The 16,526-nt window shown below is 36.2% G+C and overlaps 1 protein-coding gene across 6 annotated transcripts in view; it reads left to right on the top strand.

Annotated features, from left to right (window-relative positions):
* Positions 1-16,526, top strand: part of TBC1D5 (TBC1 domain family member 5) — a 571,191-nt gene that overhangs the window by 34,653 nt on the left and 520,012 nt on the right. The gene's annotated exons all lie outside the window — the stretch shown is intronic.

Genomic DNA, 16,526 nt, shown 5'->3' with positions numbered 1-16,526 from the left:
CAAATTATCACTTCTCTAATTATTGCGGCTGGCTAGAAAACCATATTATTCAGAATTTAGTGGTAAATTTTCAACCTGAATATAATTTCATTGTGCTCTAAACCACAAGTTCAGTAGGACTTGCTTGTCAAGTGAACGCTGGAAATAAGGGGAAAAACTTGGAGAAAAAAATAAGCCATTGTTTTTACATCACAGATTTCTAGTTCACGATTTCCTCCTTTCATGTGACAAAAACAGTTAAGTAAAACCAAGTGACATGGTGACTTTATGGAGATGCATTTTCTTATGTCATCTATGGAACCAAGATCAGGTGTTATAATTAATTATAATTATATAACATAATAAAATTGTTCATTTTTTATTTTAGTATAATTTTGTTTGTTTATCTTGTTGCTCATCCTTTGCTAAGCCTAAATTTCATTATCTATCTCTTCTGTTCTTTCTCATATACTTCTGAAATGAGATAGAGGAGATCACACAAACTTGTTGACTTGGTATATCAACTGGGCCTTCACCATAGTAAGGGAATACTTTTATTTTCTCAAAATTGATTTGCCATCTCTTTCCCTATAGAAGCTTTTCCAGACCTCTTTTTTCCTCAAACCCCCCTCTAGGTGAATACCTCACCTCATTACTGAGAAGACTGAGACAATTCAACATAATAAGTATTCTTTTCAAAACCCCATTCTATTCATCTCAAGAATCTTGGACATCACTCTTAATTTTTTCTCTTATTTTCCAGTATCTGACAGTGAAGTGGTCCTTCTCCTTATCAAGCTCTTCTTTACCACAAAGCAGGTTCTGCCCAACTCCCCTTAAATCTTCAGCTTTTTCCTATCTACTAGTTACTTTTCTATTATCTTCAGATTTCCACAGTTCTTACCTAGCTTTCAAAATCTTTCCTTAGACCCTATGTCCTCTTCAGGTTACTTGTGCCTGTATTTATTGCCTCTTTTTTTCATCCAGACTTAAAATTTCACTTCCTCCACTTCTTCTCTGATTTCTTAACCTTTTGCAATTTGACTTCTAATCTCATCACTGCTGAAATTGCTCTCCAAGAGGGATATGAAGGATCCTTTAATTGCTAAGTCTGAGGGCCTTCTCTCAGTTCTAATCTTTATTTGTCTGCTGTGTTTGATACTGTTTTTTTTTTTTTTTCTTCTCTTCCTTCACTCTCTCACCTTTTGGGTTTTTATGATACTGCAGTCGTCTGATTTTCCTTTTGCTCCTTTACATTCCTTCTCTATAATCTTGGAGGTTCAGTATTCATCCCATTCTCTCTAATTGTGGACTTTCTCCATAGCTTTGTCTGAAATCTTCTCTTGTTAATCTACACTCTCTGGGAGATCTTTTGAGCTCTGCTGAATTGAATTATTGTTTCTAAGCTGATTACTCACAGATGTATATTATGCAGGCCCAATGTTTCTCCTCTTACCTTCAGTCTCATGTCAAATTAACAAGTAATAATATACTATTTGCCAAGTATTGTTAAGCACTGAGCCTATAAATAGAAGTAAAAAGACAATCCCTACTCTTGAGGAGCTTACATTCCAAGTGGAGCATGACAACATTTAAAGGAAGTTGTAGCTTGTGAGAAAGGCTAGTTCTGGGATCCTGGTGGAGAAAGCAGTCTAGAGAGTTGGGAGCAGAGCTCAGAGAAGAATGAAGAAGTGAACATGGTTGGCTTGGGCACTGGGTTTGGAATCAGGAAAACTTGTCTTCATGAATTCAAACCTGTCCTCAAATACATGCAATTGTGGGACCCTGGGCAAGTCACTTAATGCTGTTTGCCTCAAGTTTTCTCACCTGTTAAAATGGGCTAGAGAAGGAGATGCCAAACTACTCCAATAGCTTGGTCAAGAAAACTCCAAATGGGATCATGAAGAGTTTAACCTGATAAATGATTGAACTGAATAAGAAAAGATTTATTTAGCAGGAAAAGAGGAATTAAATGTGGCCGTCTTCCTCTTGTAGTTCATTGGTAGTGTCATATCTGACTCTCTGGGATCCTATGGATTATAGCATGCTAGCCCTTCCATCTTCCACTATTTCCTGAAGTCTGTCCGTGCTTTGACTATTATATCTGAAATACTCATATCATTTTCTATATACATCTTTACATACGTGTGTAAGTGCATGTCTGTATGTATAGGATAAGACTTTGGTCAGGTATTTGATGCAAATTCCTTTCCCCCCAATTTAATAGTTTCTTATCTGTCCTGATTTTATTTATGCAAAAAGATTTTGATTTTGTGTAGTTGAAATTATTTTGTCATTTATGGCAGTCAAATGGGAAAGCAAAATGTGAACAACTTTATGCAAACAGGGAAGGAAGGAAACAAGTATTTATTGCTTACCATGGCACTGATAAAATGCTAGGGATACAGAAAACAAACCAAAGTTATTAGGCCAGGAGCTTACTTTAAAATGGGGAAGGTGTGCGGGGACTGAGGGGGATGAAGATATCTATTTGACTGTCAAGAGTGGAGCCAAGACACAAATAAAGACAGGTTGGTTTGGGGCTCTTCTCCCATCAACTTGATGTTCCAAGAGCAACTCAGCAGTGGGAGAGAGGGAGTGTACCTTGTGGAAGGCTGTTCCATAGTGAATGGGTTGTGGTGGACTATTTCAGGATGAAGAGACTCAGGGAAATTCCAGGTGGAGCTTGGATTTAGAATAATGATAAATTAATAAAAATTGTTTCAGGAAGACTTGTACCTCAAATGCAGAGTACAATATTCTTCCATATTCTTATTTACTAAAGAATTCCTAGGCATAGAAAGATTCCTTTTATGAGTTGACTTTTATTCTTTTATTCACTTGATTTTTTTTTTTTTAATTGTATAGTTAGACTAAACAATTGAGAGATCACAATTATCATTCAAAAGTCTCTGCAGTCAGCCTTGTGATCCTCCAACAGAATCTTACCATCTGGAAGGAATTACATCCTATTTTTCAAGGAATCTTGAATAACTTCGAGACTTGGCTAGGGAAAAAGCTTATGGAAAGGGAGCTTCATTGTTTAACATGTCCTGTTACAGGTCATCCCCATAGAGTATCTATCAGATCAGTGAGAATAACCAAGTTAGTACCAAAACTAATGGGGAGAAGAGAGGAAAGTGCATTTCTTTTGAGAAATTGTAAAGTTCCTTTAATACTTCATACTCATAAAGGAAAATAGATGCATGATATATGTGTCCTTGATTGACCAGGAGAGAGTGTTTAGGGGCTGTTCACCTTATGTTGTATTATGGGTGAATGTGAACAAGAGTTACCTGGGACAGGGAAGCAGGGATAGGCTATGCTCTATATTCTTTCAACGAGTATCCTAAGTGATGAGGTCATTGGTCCATTGTATGATTGAGCCTTTATTCACTTGGTGCTTATTGCTTTGTGCAGAGCATGAGAACCGGCTTCTAACACATTGAACTCCAGTTTTCCAAGTAATATGTGTGAAACAAATAACTTTTACCACAAATAGCCCATGGTACCTGGCTTAGTTAAAAGATGCATTAAGCTTGTTTTGGACTCTGTTCTACCGGTCTACTTTTCTGTTATTTTTTAATGAACACAAAATAATTTTTGTAATGATAGCATTATAATATGGCTTGAACTCAAAAGGTATTAAGTTCCCCTCATCCTACTATTTTCATTTCTTTCTTTGAGATCTTAGGTCTTTTCTTGATCCAAATGGATTTTATTTTGACTAGTTCTTGGTAGCTTAATTGATGTGATATAAATTTATTTATATTGTATCATATTTACCATATTAACCACTAATAAAATGATTTTTGTTTCTATTTTGACAGTGTTTATCTTTAATTGCTTCTTCTTGGCTCGTTGCTATAACTTTGTCCATTAGTGAGAGTGAGCTTGATAGTGCACTCGAGGCATAAGATGTGTTCAAATGAGGCTTTAGATACTTATTGGCTTTGTTATTTTGGCTAAGTCACCTAACCTTGTTTGCTTCATTTTCCCCATCTGTAAAATGAGCTGGAAAAAGAAGCAAACCATTCTAGTATGCTTTGCCAAGACCTCAAATGGAGTCAAAATGAATCTACTCACCTTAAATACCTGTACAATAACAAACCATTAGAGAGAAGAAAGTACATACAGGTTTTCTCACTTGTGTATTGGGAAAACTTCTAGTACTTCTTAATTGTGAGAAATACAAGCAAGTGTTTTTTTAAATGGTTTTTTAAAAAAAAATATTAAAAAGGATCCTTTCATGTGTACATTTGTGTGGGCTTTTGGCATAAGTGAATGTTATATGTTATTAAAAACTTTCTGCAATTATTTATATGATGTGTTTTTATATGATTGCCAGTTCCTTTCCTAATGTTCGAGTTTCCTTGTATCCCTGGAAGAAATACATCTTGGTCATACTATCTAAGTTCTGAATATGTAGTTGCAGTGTTTTTGCTGCAATTTAAAATTTTTTTTTCACCAACATTCACTACTGTATTTGATTAAGAAAATTATCTACTTTAATCCTTTCTGTTTTATTTGGCATAGTCAAGGAGTTTGGCAAAATATTTTCCTTTTCAGTTATTGAGAACACTTTTTTATAATGTGTTAATTGCTCTTAAACTCTTTTCTTGATTGAAGTCACATGAATTTATTTGGACCAGATTTTTTTCCCCCTTTGTTAAATTTATCTTTTTGATGTTGGATTTTTTAAGATCTCTATTTAGAAATTTTTCCTTTCTTAAATCAACCTCCCACCAACAGCAGAATGTAAAAATAGGTTTCTGTTTTTTAGAAGTTATATAGACTTTTCACTACTTAACAAAATCCATCTTTTTTCATCACATGTTTCACATATGAGATTTTCACCTCTTTATCAAAAATATTAGTGTTTCATCATTAACCCTATGAAATCCTTATTGATCATTGTGCTTGATCAGAGTCTCTAATTCATTCAATGTTGGCTATCTTTGCCATATTGATGTCATTCTATAAATTATTAGGTTAATTCTATGTACTTAATTCCACACAAATTAACATAAGAATTCCCAGATTTCTCTGAAACCATCCCCTTCAGCATTTCTTAAAGCACAATAGTAATTCATCACAATTTGCCTAGCCACTCACCATTTGATGATTATCTCCTTAGCTTTTAATTCTTTGGCACCACAAAAAGAAGTGCTATAAATATTTTCATACATATGTGTCATTTTTCTTTTTCTTTGATTTCTTTGGGAGTGGACTTGATATTAGAGCTGAAATTTGTGTACTACTTTAGGGAATGTCTGAGTTGGTCTTGTTGCTGCTTTCTTGGGGGGTATTTAGTATTGTGTTATTCTGACATCTTAGGGACTGCTCAGGCTTGGAATCTACAAGCTTTCAGTGCTTCAAAAGCACTGAAGTTTTACACTTCTCCAAACTCCCTCTCTCCACCCTCGTTCAAGTTCCTGTCTAGAATTCAGAAATGAGCAACAGTAGACTGATGCTGGACTTAACCTCTATGGGGAAGCTCTTCTGTACTGCCGATTCCCTTTTCTTTGGTCTGGGTTTCCTGCCTTGTTTTTTTATTCCTTTGCAGGCTCCGCATGGGACCAGAAGCTGGAATTGAATTGAGACTCTTACGCCCATGGAGTCTGTCACAGTGCTAATTTGCTTCTAAAAATTCTATGTCTCTGGATCCACTGTCTAGAATTTTTTTTCTCTTAAAATGCCACCATGGAGTTTATGGCCCCTTTTTAACTCTACTCTAGATCTGTGTCTTGGAATTGGGTAATGATAACAAAGCTGCCAAATGTCATCTGTTTGTGTGGTGGTGCCCTGTTGTGGGCCTGGGACATCTTTTGTTCTGTTGCAGTTTCTCCCCTTCAATGGAGTACCATGTGCAGCATGACCCTGGACAGATTATATCCCCAGTGTCCATAGAGCTCTCTGTATTATCTATGCTGACCTGGTCATTTAAAATTTTTGTTTTATTTCAGCAATCTTAAGTACACTTGTACCCAGGTTATGTTCTGTTTTGAAGCTTTTCCTTGTAGAAGTTCCAGAATCATTCTTTTCTTTTGTGTTTGTATCTTGAGTATCCTTTCTATCTCAAGAGCTCTTATGGTGGGATTCTTTTTTTGTTTGTTCATTCTTCCAGTCTTATGTGTCTCCATTTTGGAATTTGCATTAGGAGCAGACTCTTCATACTTCCTGGGCAAATGTCTGGGTTATGCTTGATTCTGTTTTGTGACCTGTTGGGTCCTGATTCTTCTTTCTTTGGGAATTGAATATTGGTTTAGTCAGTTAGTGAGTTAGTCAGAAAAGTTTCAGGTACTTCTCAGGATGGAAATTTGCAAGCTTTCAAGATATTCAAAGTGGCCTAAAATAGACCAAAACTGATCTTGGATCCTGATGTAGATCTGTTTCAGAGTAATAGAACTAGATTCTTTCCTCTAGTTGGAGCTCCAGTAAACTGCTGCTGTATTCAACCATTATTAGATTCACAGGGACAGACCTGCAGGCTCCCTCTTCTGCAGTCTTCTGTCTTAGTTATTCTGCAGCTTCAGATTGTGATGGAGACTGGAACAGATCCTGGACTGTTCCTAGAGTTAGAGCCTCACATATATTTCTCTCTTCTGCTCCTCTTTCTTGCTCAGACGTAGACTTCGGCTGCAATGGCTCCTTGCCCCGCATTATCAAATGTAGTAAAGATTCCTTTCTCATTTGGATGTTTGATGTTGCTTTGTGGGCTGAGTAAATAGATCCTTCAATTTGCATTTGTTCTGTTTTCTTCATAGTTTAAGACCTCTCTGCTCAATTTGGGAAATCTTGCCCTTTGTACTCAGTTTGTGTAATTCTTGAGTTGGGAAGCTTCATAGAGCATGTTTCTGTTTAGTCTCAGTTTTCATTGTCAATAGACTTCTTTCTTTTCTGATGTGGAATTGAATAAATGACCCACTATGGGTTTTTTCCTCCCTTGGAGTTACTGATCAAGACACTGTCTGTTATGCTTTTTAGATTTTTGTGAAGTAGTTATAAGGGGGAGCCATGCTCACCATCTTCATGGCTAGTCTCTCAACAATTCTGTCAACCCTTTGATTTTCTAACCACACTAGAGCTTCCTCTGGATAGAGTTTTATATAGGCTACTCATGAGCACCTCTGTGACCACACTACTGCTTGCCTTGCTGGGGAGACCTTTCTTTTGCTTTTGTTTATATATTTCCTTATTTTTATTCCATTGTTACATTTGTGAAGGAAGTACTTACTCTAGCCTTTTTTTACAAATATTTACAATTTATACTCTAGCATGTTATTTTTTAAAAAGAATCATGAAATTCTAAGAAATATGTATTTTCTTTAATATTCTCATTTAGAATCTAACATTGTCCTTTAAATTTTCCTTTTCAAATGGTCTGTTTATTCCTATTTTCCAATTTATTTTTGGTTTTTGCCAGAGTTAAGCCAGGTCAGAGAGAATAACATTAAAATTTTCTATAATCATTGTTAATTTCCATGCATTTTGGCAGTCTACCCCCTTTTTTAAATTTATATGCTCTGCCATTTAGTTATATACATTTAGTAAATGTTTGTCTTCTCCATTTATTTTCTGTTTTTTTTTTCTTTACTTTTTTCAGTTAATTTGTCTCTGTGATTAGTTTTGATTTATCCTGGTTTTGCCACACTTTTTCTGTTTACTTATCCTATTTCAAGTTCTTTTAGCCTTCTTGAACAGTTTTCTTAAAAAGGAAAATATAATAATTCCCAGACTTCCTCTTTAGCATTCTCTTCTTCAGATAAAAGTGTGATTAAAAATCCTTTCAACTTCTCATTTCCCCACATCCAACCTTAACTTGAGCAATATTCATTTGTGACATCCTTCCTTCTTCAAGAAGTTTATTTCCTCATTCCCTTTATTTTCTCTTTCCTTCTAAGCTATTTTGAATTTGTTTCTTTCATTATATACTTTCATGTGTCGCTCTTTTCCTCACTGTGCTCCTTCTAGAAAGGACTTTCTGGTATGAATATTCTTTATGCTTCATGTAGGGGGACACTTTTTGAAAAGGTAAAACTTGAGATCTCCTCTGAACATTCCTGTACTAAGTTCATTTGTTATCTCTCCTCATCCTCCCTTTTATTTTCTTTGTCGTGTGTCATAGTGGTTTTGTTGTTGTTTTTTTGTTCTGTTTTGTTTTGATAGAATCTTTATTATCTATTCTATGCCTTACTCATAGAACTGTGATTTCATGAAGAAAATAGTGGTATGTTGGGAATGGCTTGGTCTTCTCTCTTCCACTACCATCCCCATTTTTTCCTAATAAGATTAATAAAAGCTTCTCTCTTGTGCTGTTTCTCCTTCCACCTTGAATTCTGGAGGAAAATGCAAACCTAGGACAGGTAATCCTTGCTTGGAGAACATTGTCTCCTAAAGCAGAGATCTCACCTATAAAGCTCACAATTCTCTGTAGCCAAATTTCTATTTGAGTATGACAGTTTAGTTCTTAAATATCCATTCCCTACTCCATTCTCAAAGGAAACCCATTAAAAGTCTCTGTCACTATCCTTCACTCTTTCCATTAAAATATGTTATTCCTTTGTTTTCCTCTTCTAAGGGAGGTCACTATTCCACTACTTCTCCTCCTGGGTTCCTCTCCACAGTTGTACTTAGCATACTCTTCTGTAGCTCCTCAGGCTTGTCAAAAGACTGGAATTGGTAAGTAACTTTTTTTCCCTAAAATTTTGGCTCTGAGATAATATATGTATCCATGTATATGTGTATGTATGTAAGTTTGTATATACATTTGTGCATATCCACACAGCTTGAGAGGATGATTGTGTAAAGTGAGAATTGTTTTGGTAAATTGGGGGAAGAACTAGGCAGCAGGAAGGAACCAGTGGATCAGGAGAGATTGATGTTTATTTAGAGAGTTCTGATTGTTGGTGTAATTCTTCTGAGGAATTGGGATCAAAAGGAGAAGTAGAGTGTTTGGCCTTTATGAAAGAGCCATCTCATAGCTAGTAATTCAAGCAAGGGAAGAGAATTTGTGGCATGGTGTCAAGGGGGTTAGAGAAATAAAGAAGAAAAGGTGACTGGGAGAATGTTTTCTTAGTGATATTTGATGATGTTTCTCTACTGAGAGGAAACAAGGAAGGTCTGGTGAGGAAGACTTTGAGACTACAAAACTAGTTAGTGCAGGGACATTCCAAAAGGCAAGTTGGATATCATGGAAAGAGTCTGGAGACAGAGGACACAAGGTTTCCTGAGGTTGTTGGTAGCTCGAATCTTGGACAAAGCATTTTTACCTTATAGTCCTCTTAGCTTCAGTTTCTTCATCTGTAAAATCCAGTGTAACCAATAAGCATTTTTAAAAACAGATAATAATATTTATATGACAATGTTATTTAATAGAGTTGTTTTGAGAATCAGATAAGATAAAATGTATATTTTTATAAAAATTATTAAGACAAATTCTTATTTGTAAAGTAGGAATGTTAATATTTTCTTACGTCTATTTCATGGAGTTTTTGTAAACTTTAAAGGAATAGGGACTGGACCTGTAATTGCATTGGTGTAGTCTGAGTCAAGAAGTGAATTCCTCAGTGAGGTTACTCCTTCCTATGAAGTTCAACTCCTTCTTTGCAACTTAAGAGTTTTACTGATTTACATGGGGCCCTGAGAAGTCAAGTGATTTGCTGCTTCACAGCCATGTCAATGAACTTGAATCCAAGTCTTCCAATTTCCAAAGTTGACTGTGAGCCATTTTTGTAAATGTTAGCATTTTAGAGAATTGAACCAGCTACGCCCAGCGAAAGAACTCTGGGAGATGACTAAAAACCATTACATTGAATTCCCAATCCCTATATTTTTGCTCACCTGCATTTTGGATTTCCTTCACAGGCTAATTGTACAATATTTCAGAGTCCGATTCTTTTTGTACAGCAAAATAACGGTTTGGTCATGTATACTTATTGTGTATCTAATTTATATTTTAATATATTTAACATCTACTGGTCATCCTGCCATCTGGGGGAGGGGGTGGGGGGGTAAGAGGGGAAAAATTGGAACAAGAGGTTTGGCAATTGTTAATGCTGTAAAGTTACCCATACATATAACCTGTAAATAAAAGGCTATTAAAAAAAAATGTTAGCATATTAGAAAGCCAAATCCTCCAGTCTTCCTCAGGAACATTACACCAACAACCCATACTTTGTCTCTATGAACTTCAATCTCTACTGATCCATTGGTTCCTCCCTGATGCCTGGGTTTCCCCTAGGTTTCCCACATGTGATCAAAAGAGTGTTATCTTGAGGTGACAGTTGTTTTGTCTCCATAAAAATAAAGTCCGGAAATCAGACATTTAGAATTAAGTATAAAAGTGAGGTACCTAAGAGGTATATAGATCCAGGTGATGGTTCCATGATGGAAACAACCAAAAATGTTGAGTACAGGCTCTAGAGGCCTCAGTTTGCCAATAGAAACTTAAGAATGTAGTTGGAAGAAAAATTTACATAAACCTAAAGGAGAGTTGTTCTGCCCTAGGGATGAGCTAAGCAAAGCAATCACAGTGTCAAACATAAACTGTTAGGAATGATAGATGGAGTATTTGGACAGGAGGGACATTTGTAAAGCTGACATTTGTGCTGTCTAAGTGCTGGTAAGCTGAGTGAATATAAGGACTGCTAAGAGGATGTATTTGTTGTTTTTAGCACCATTAAAAGGGATGTGTGGAGTTGTGAATTTTGTCGTTCTGAAGATGCAACCTTGTAGTAAGACTGTTTTTAATCAGATTTAGGTATAATTTACAAGTAAAACAAATATAAGCCTAAAATCTAGATTTACAATTATGTTCTTTAACTGCGTGTGTAGTTATGTGGCAGGCTTCTAACCTATTTGGATGTTCCCATTACAGTGTAAAAACCCAGAGAAGAAATATGTTATCTTCTCTTTCCTCAAGGAACTTACAGCCTAGTTATTCTCTCTTATTTTTTCTTCATGTGGAATCAAGAAAAATTAATAAAAGGAGATAGGACAAACAGCAGCAGAACAAGTTTGCATTTTTTTAAAACCTAGAAGGTTTTTTTATATTATTGGTTAAAGATGCTTTCCTAAATATCTGACTCCTACTTACTCTGACTCCATTCTCAATCCTGATATAAGGTTTTTCTCTGGGCAGTGTTGAACTAGCAAATGACTTCCTGTACTTTTCTCAATGGCTCTCTGAGTTATCGCTTAGCTGCTAGCCTCCAAAGCTTGGAATTTGGGTCATTTGCCTTGATTGACATAGTCTAGAAAAGACCAGCTTCACAAAGTAGGGACAAGTCACAATACCTGCAAAAGAAAGAAGAAAGCAACAATGGACACAGAAATTGTGTCCTATTAGATGGTGATGGAAAAAACTGAAGAATGGTTATCTTAGGCTAACTAGATCCCCCAGTGTTGATTTCTTTCTTGTCTAATCCCATTGTATATACTTTATATGTGCAATGTCTTCTAGACTAGTGCTGTTAGTCTCAAATAGAAGTGGATCCCTGCTGGAAGCATGTTGATTTTAAAAACCTCAAATTACCATTATCTATACTGTATTGCAGTTTAATTTATTTTGCTATTTCCCTTTTACATTTTAATCTGGTATAGCCTAGTATTTTGACACCCTTGTTTCAGACTCTAACTCTCTTCCGTAGCCACTACTCCCTTACTTATATTTGGTTAGCTGCCTCTTTAGAATTTGGATCCTCACTGTTTATACTTTAGGTCAGCCTAATGATACAGGTTCAGAATTTGAATCATCACAAGCTCTGTGGTGTAGAAGAAATTGTTTACAAAGAATATGGAAGATTTCCCACCACTACTGAACATATGTGATAGTAAACTTTCTTTCTTTCCTTCTCCCCACTCTCCTTGCTGAGACAATTGGGGTTAAGTGACTTGCCAGGGTCACACAGCTAGGAAGTATTAAGTGTCTGAGATCATATTTGAACTCAGATCCTTCTGACTTCAGGGCTGGCGCTCTATATACTGTGCCATCTAGTTGTCCCTGTGATAGTAAACTTTCAAGAAAAATTCCCCTAAACGTTCACGGGCTCTACACCTCTTAAAGAGTCACCTTAATTTATCTTTTCTAGAATCACAGCCCAGCAAATAAACCAGGATCCCTCGGAACTTTTTTTTCTAAATATTTTGATGTGACTTGGCATTCTTTTGTGCTTTCATTTGAAGTTGGATCAGTGACTCTGTGTTAGAGATGAAGATGGTTACATCCCTGAAAACTACTGATCAAATTTAGTAATTAGCCCCCCTAAAAGCAAAAAACCCCCAAAAAACAAAAACAAAAACCCAACAACAACCAAAAACCACAGAGGTGAAAATTAGGTTTGTTTACTTATCTAAGAGAGGAGTATTGTTGAGAAACAGTTCAGTTTTATAAATATAAGGGTTGACAAAGAAGATAGGGGATCCTTTGGGTTGTATTTTTAAGTGTAGATTTAGACTACTACTCAGCAGATACCGTAGACTTAGCGATTGTTGAGGATATAAGGCTTACTTTGAAAAGGTCTTTTACTTTGTCCAAAAAGAATGGTACTTTCTGAAGCAATTCTGATTTTCCTTCATTCTTTCAACTAGCTGAGTATAACCATACCTAAGAAACAGAGTCAAAAGACTCTGGATTTTTCTTGGCACTCTATGCAAAGATTACCCTTTAGTGTAAATAAATATAATATTTGTCATGTTTTTCCTTATCTTAATACTAAAGAGAATTAGAGACTTACTTGATACCAATTTAGTAAGAAGTAAATTTGCTATCTTTTAAAGATGGTTTAAAATAAGTGAATTAATAAATTTTAGTATTTGGCATAAAAGTTGCTTAACTTACATGTTTTTTGTTTTTTTGATCCTTTGACCTTTGATCCTTAAGTTTTTTGTGCATCCTGTTAATTTGTTTAGACTTTATAAAAATGTGTCTATTTATCCTTATTTCATTTTGCTTCTATTTTTTGATTGTCAGCATAGTTGTAATTTCACTTAGTCATTCTCTATTTTGTCAGTGAAGACACTGTTCACTTTGGATTCTGGTTCTTTTATTCTGTTGATTATTTCTCCTTTATAGGCCATATATTTAACCATTTGCTTTTATTTTAATTTATGCTTTTATGATTCTTTTTTTTTTTTTTTTTTTTAACTATTTGGAAAAATGCTGCTATGGTTCCATGTTCTCTTAGGATTCCACAGGGTTCCCTACCTCATCAGGTATAGGTTCAATTTCCTTTGTCTTGTAGTATTTACTAACAGATGTTAGACCTTATTTAGATGTCTTAATGGCCATCTTCTCTTCTGTTTTAATAGCTTGTCTATTGATTTATCTGCTATGCGCTAGGTTTTTAAGTGAATTTCCTTTCACCTAAGATCTCTGGCACTTTCAGTCACTTTTTTCCTTTTACTGTGTCCTGGGGCTGAAGCTCCAAGCTGCCTCAGCCTTCTTCCATTTTTGAGAGTACACTTTTTCACTGGCTTTAGTCTCTTCCAAGTGACTTCTTTCTCAGAGACAGAATTGGCCCTGGGTGGAAAGATCCTTGTGTCTTCAGGCCTGGGTCTGCCCCACAAACCTGCCAATATTCCTGGCCCAGTGCGTTCTGTGTTTTTGCTCTCTGGCTGAGCTTGGAAACTCTCTGCCAACCTCCATATGCTTTCTAGACCCACTGGCCTGGATATCCAGGTGACACATTGTCTAACACAGAAATTTCTGTCTTTTCTCCTGAACTTGCTCCTTTACTACCTTCCCTTTGCGTAGAAGGCAGCACCGTGCTCTCAGGCCCATGGCCTGCAAGTCATCTTGGATTCCTGACACTCTCCCCCTTAGGTCCAAGATGTTACCTACGTTTGTTTCACTTTTGTCCCATCTTCTCTCTTTCGACTGTCCAGCTGGGGCTTCAGCTGCTTCACACACTTCCTTACTCCAGCCCGTCCTCTAGTCAGCCACTTAAGTGAAGATCTGGTCACATTACCCAGTTGCAGAGAGTGCAAGTGAAGAGAATACCAACCTGGAGTCAGGAAGACAAGTTCAAATCCAACTTCAGACTAGCTGTTTGACCCTGGAAAAGCCATTTAATTCTGTTGATGTTAGTTCCTTATTTGTAAATGAGCTGGAGAAACCACTCCAATATATTTGCCAGGAAAACCCTAAATGGGGTCATGGAGAGTTTGACAGTTCTGAAATAATGGGGGAATCTCCCTTGGCTTCCCTTATCCTCCAGAGGCAAAGAACAAATGCCCTTCCTAAGCCAGCCTCCTCCTGCCTTTCCAGGTGTCTCCCACCTCACTCCCCACCATGTGCTCTTCAGTCTGGTGACACTGGCCTCCTGGCAATTCCACAAACAAGATCCTCCCTCTCTCTGCTCAGGCTGTTCCCTTGGACTTCCTTTAAGTCCCAACTAAACTTTCTTCTTTTATTGGAAGCCTTCCTCTATCCCTCCTTAATTCTAGGGTCTTCCTTCTGTTAGTCATTTCCTACTTATTTTATTTATAGTTAGCTTTGTGTATATTTGTTTATTTGTTGTCTCCCTCATTAGATGTGTAAGCTCCTTGAGAAGATGGACTGTTTTTTGCCTTTTGTGTATCCCCAGCATTTAGCAAAGTGAAACTAGGTAGGCCCTTGATTAATTGCCTTAGCCTGGTCACATTTCACTTTACTTGACTTCACTTCTGCCACTAGGAAATGGGCCGAATTGAGATTGGCAGCTGGTTGCTACAGTTTGATGGCATAAGGGCAGGGACAGAGTATACTAGCAGATACTGCCCCAGCCCCAGCCAGGACATTAAACAAATAGTTTCGGTTGGGCTGTGCTGTCCTGGTTAGAGAAAAGGTGCTGGGAGAGCCTTTTATTATTAGTGGTTACCTTCTCTGCTAGTCAATCTTCAGTTTGTTCCCTTGTTGAACTTCTTGTCTTGGCTAGTGGAAATGGCTGCAATAAGAAGAATTCTGATTTTGAGAAGTTTTTAGAGTTCATTAGTACTTGAGAAAATGTCTGATCTTCCATTTGATAGTCATTTGACCTGGAAGGCCAGTGAACATTTAGAATCAAAGAAATTAACTTATTCATGGATTTAATGGATCACTTATTTTTTTTTCCAATTGTGTTTTATTTTCCAATACATGTAAAAAATAGTTTTCAGCATTCATTTTTGTAAAACTTTGTGTTCCAAATTTTTTCACTCCCTTACTCTCCCCCTGCCCAAGACAGCAAGTAATCTGATATAGGTTCAGTGTGTATAATTTTTTAAAAACATATTTCCATATTTGTCATGTTATACATGATACAGTAGATAGAGCACCAGCCCTGAAGTCAGGAAGACCTGGGTTCAAAAGTGGCCTCAGACACTTAATACTTCCTAGCTGTGTGATTTTGGGCATCATGTGACATCCCAATTGCCTCAGCAAAATAAATAAATAAAGTAAAGTAAAGAAAAGAAAAGAAAAATAGGAACAAAAGGGAAAAAACCATGAGAAGGAAAATAACAAACAAAAGGTGAAAATATTATGCTTGGATTCATATTCAGTCTGCATAGTTCTCTCTTTGCATACAGATGGCATTTTGTATTCCAAGTCTATTGGAATTGCCTTGAATCATTTCATTGTTGAAAAGAGCAAAGTCCATCACAGTTGATCATCACATAATCTTGTTACTGTGTATAGTATTCTCTTGGTTCTGCTCACTTCACTTGGCATCAGTTTATGTAAGTCTTTTTAGGGTTTTCTGAAATCAGCCTGCTCATCATTTCTTGTAGGATTCCACAACATTCATATATTCCATAATATTCAAAACTTATTCAGCCAGTTGTTAAGATCACAACTAATCTAGAAAGTCTCTGCTTGTGTTACTCTTTTCTTAGGATTATCACAGGGAAAATGTCTTAAATCTTAGAATAATTCTGATGTTGATGCTTAGGATTTGAAAAAAATAAAGAAAAATGCAAGTTTTTATGTCTTTATGTTTTCCTTATGCATACTTCCCTTAAAGTATTCTTCCTGCTTAGTCCATAAAGTTGACCCTGGCTTCTTGAAGATTTTGCTTATAGAAGGCAAGCTCTGTTGTTTCACTCAATCAAGAAACATTTTATAAAGTACCTCCCAGACACTGAGCAAAGCACTGAGGATAAAAGGAAGGCAAAAATGAAATCTGGAACGATTATGGGTAGAAGAGGTCTGGTAATATTGTGTGTCTGTTGTCTGAGTGAATCAGCTTAGTTAAATTCATACATGATCATTTTAGGGTGTTCACAAGGTGATGAATTTTTTAGTAACTGCATCTCAGAAGATCTTCAGCTAAATCATTAAGAGATTGTAATCTGCATTGTTGGGACAAATATCAAACCAACAAATTCACAGATCATTAATGTATTAAATAAACAAACTTTTCATGTACATTAAATATATAAATAAACTTCATTTTCTGTTTGGATTTGGCTTTCAGAAAGCAGTATCCCAATGGATTTCAAGAAAAATCTAATAGGTATTATGATAATATATTAAAATAAACGCAGAATGAAGTCTGCTTTATGGAATCATTGGTTTTTTGACCCTT

Source organism: Sarcophilus harrisii, chromosome 5 (assembly GCF_902635505.1).
Source record: "Sarcophilus harrisii chromosome 5, mSarHar1.11, whole genome shotgun sequence".
NCBI lineage: Eukaryota > Metazoa > Chordata > Mammalia > Dasyuromorphia > Dasyuridae > Sarcophilus > Sarcophilus harrisii.
Note: the sequence above shows the minus strand (reverse complement) of the source record. Positions and strands in the feature narration are given on the sequence as shown.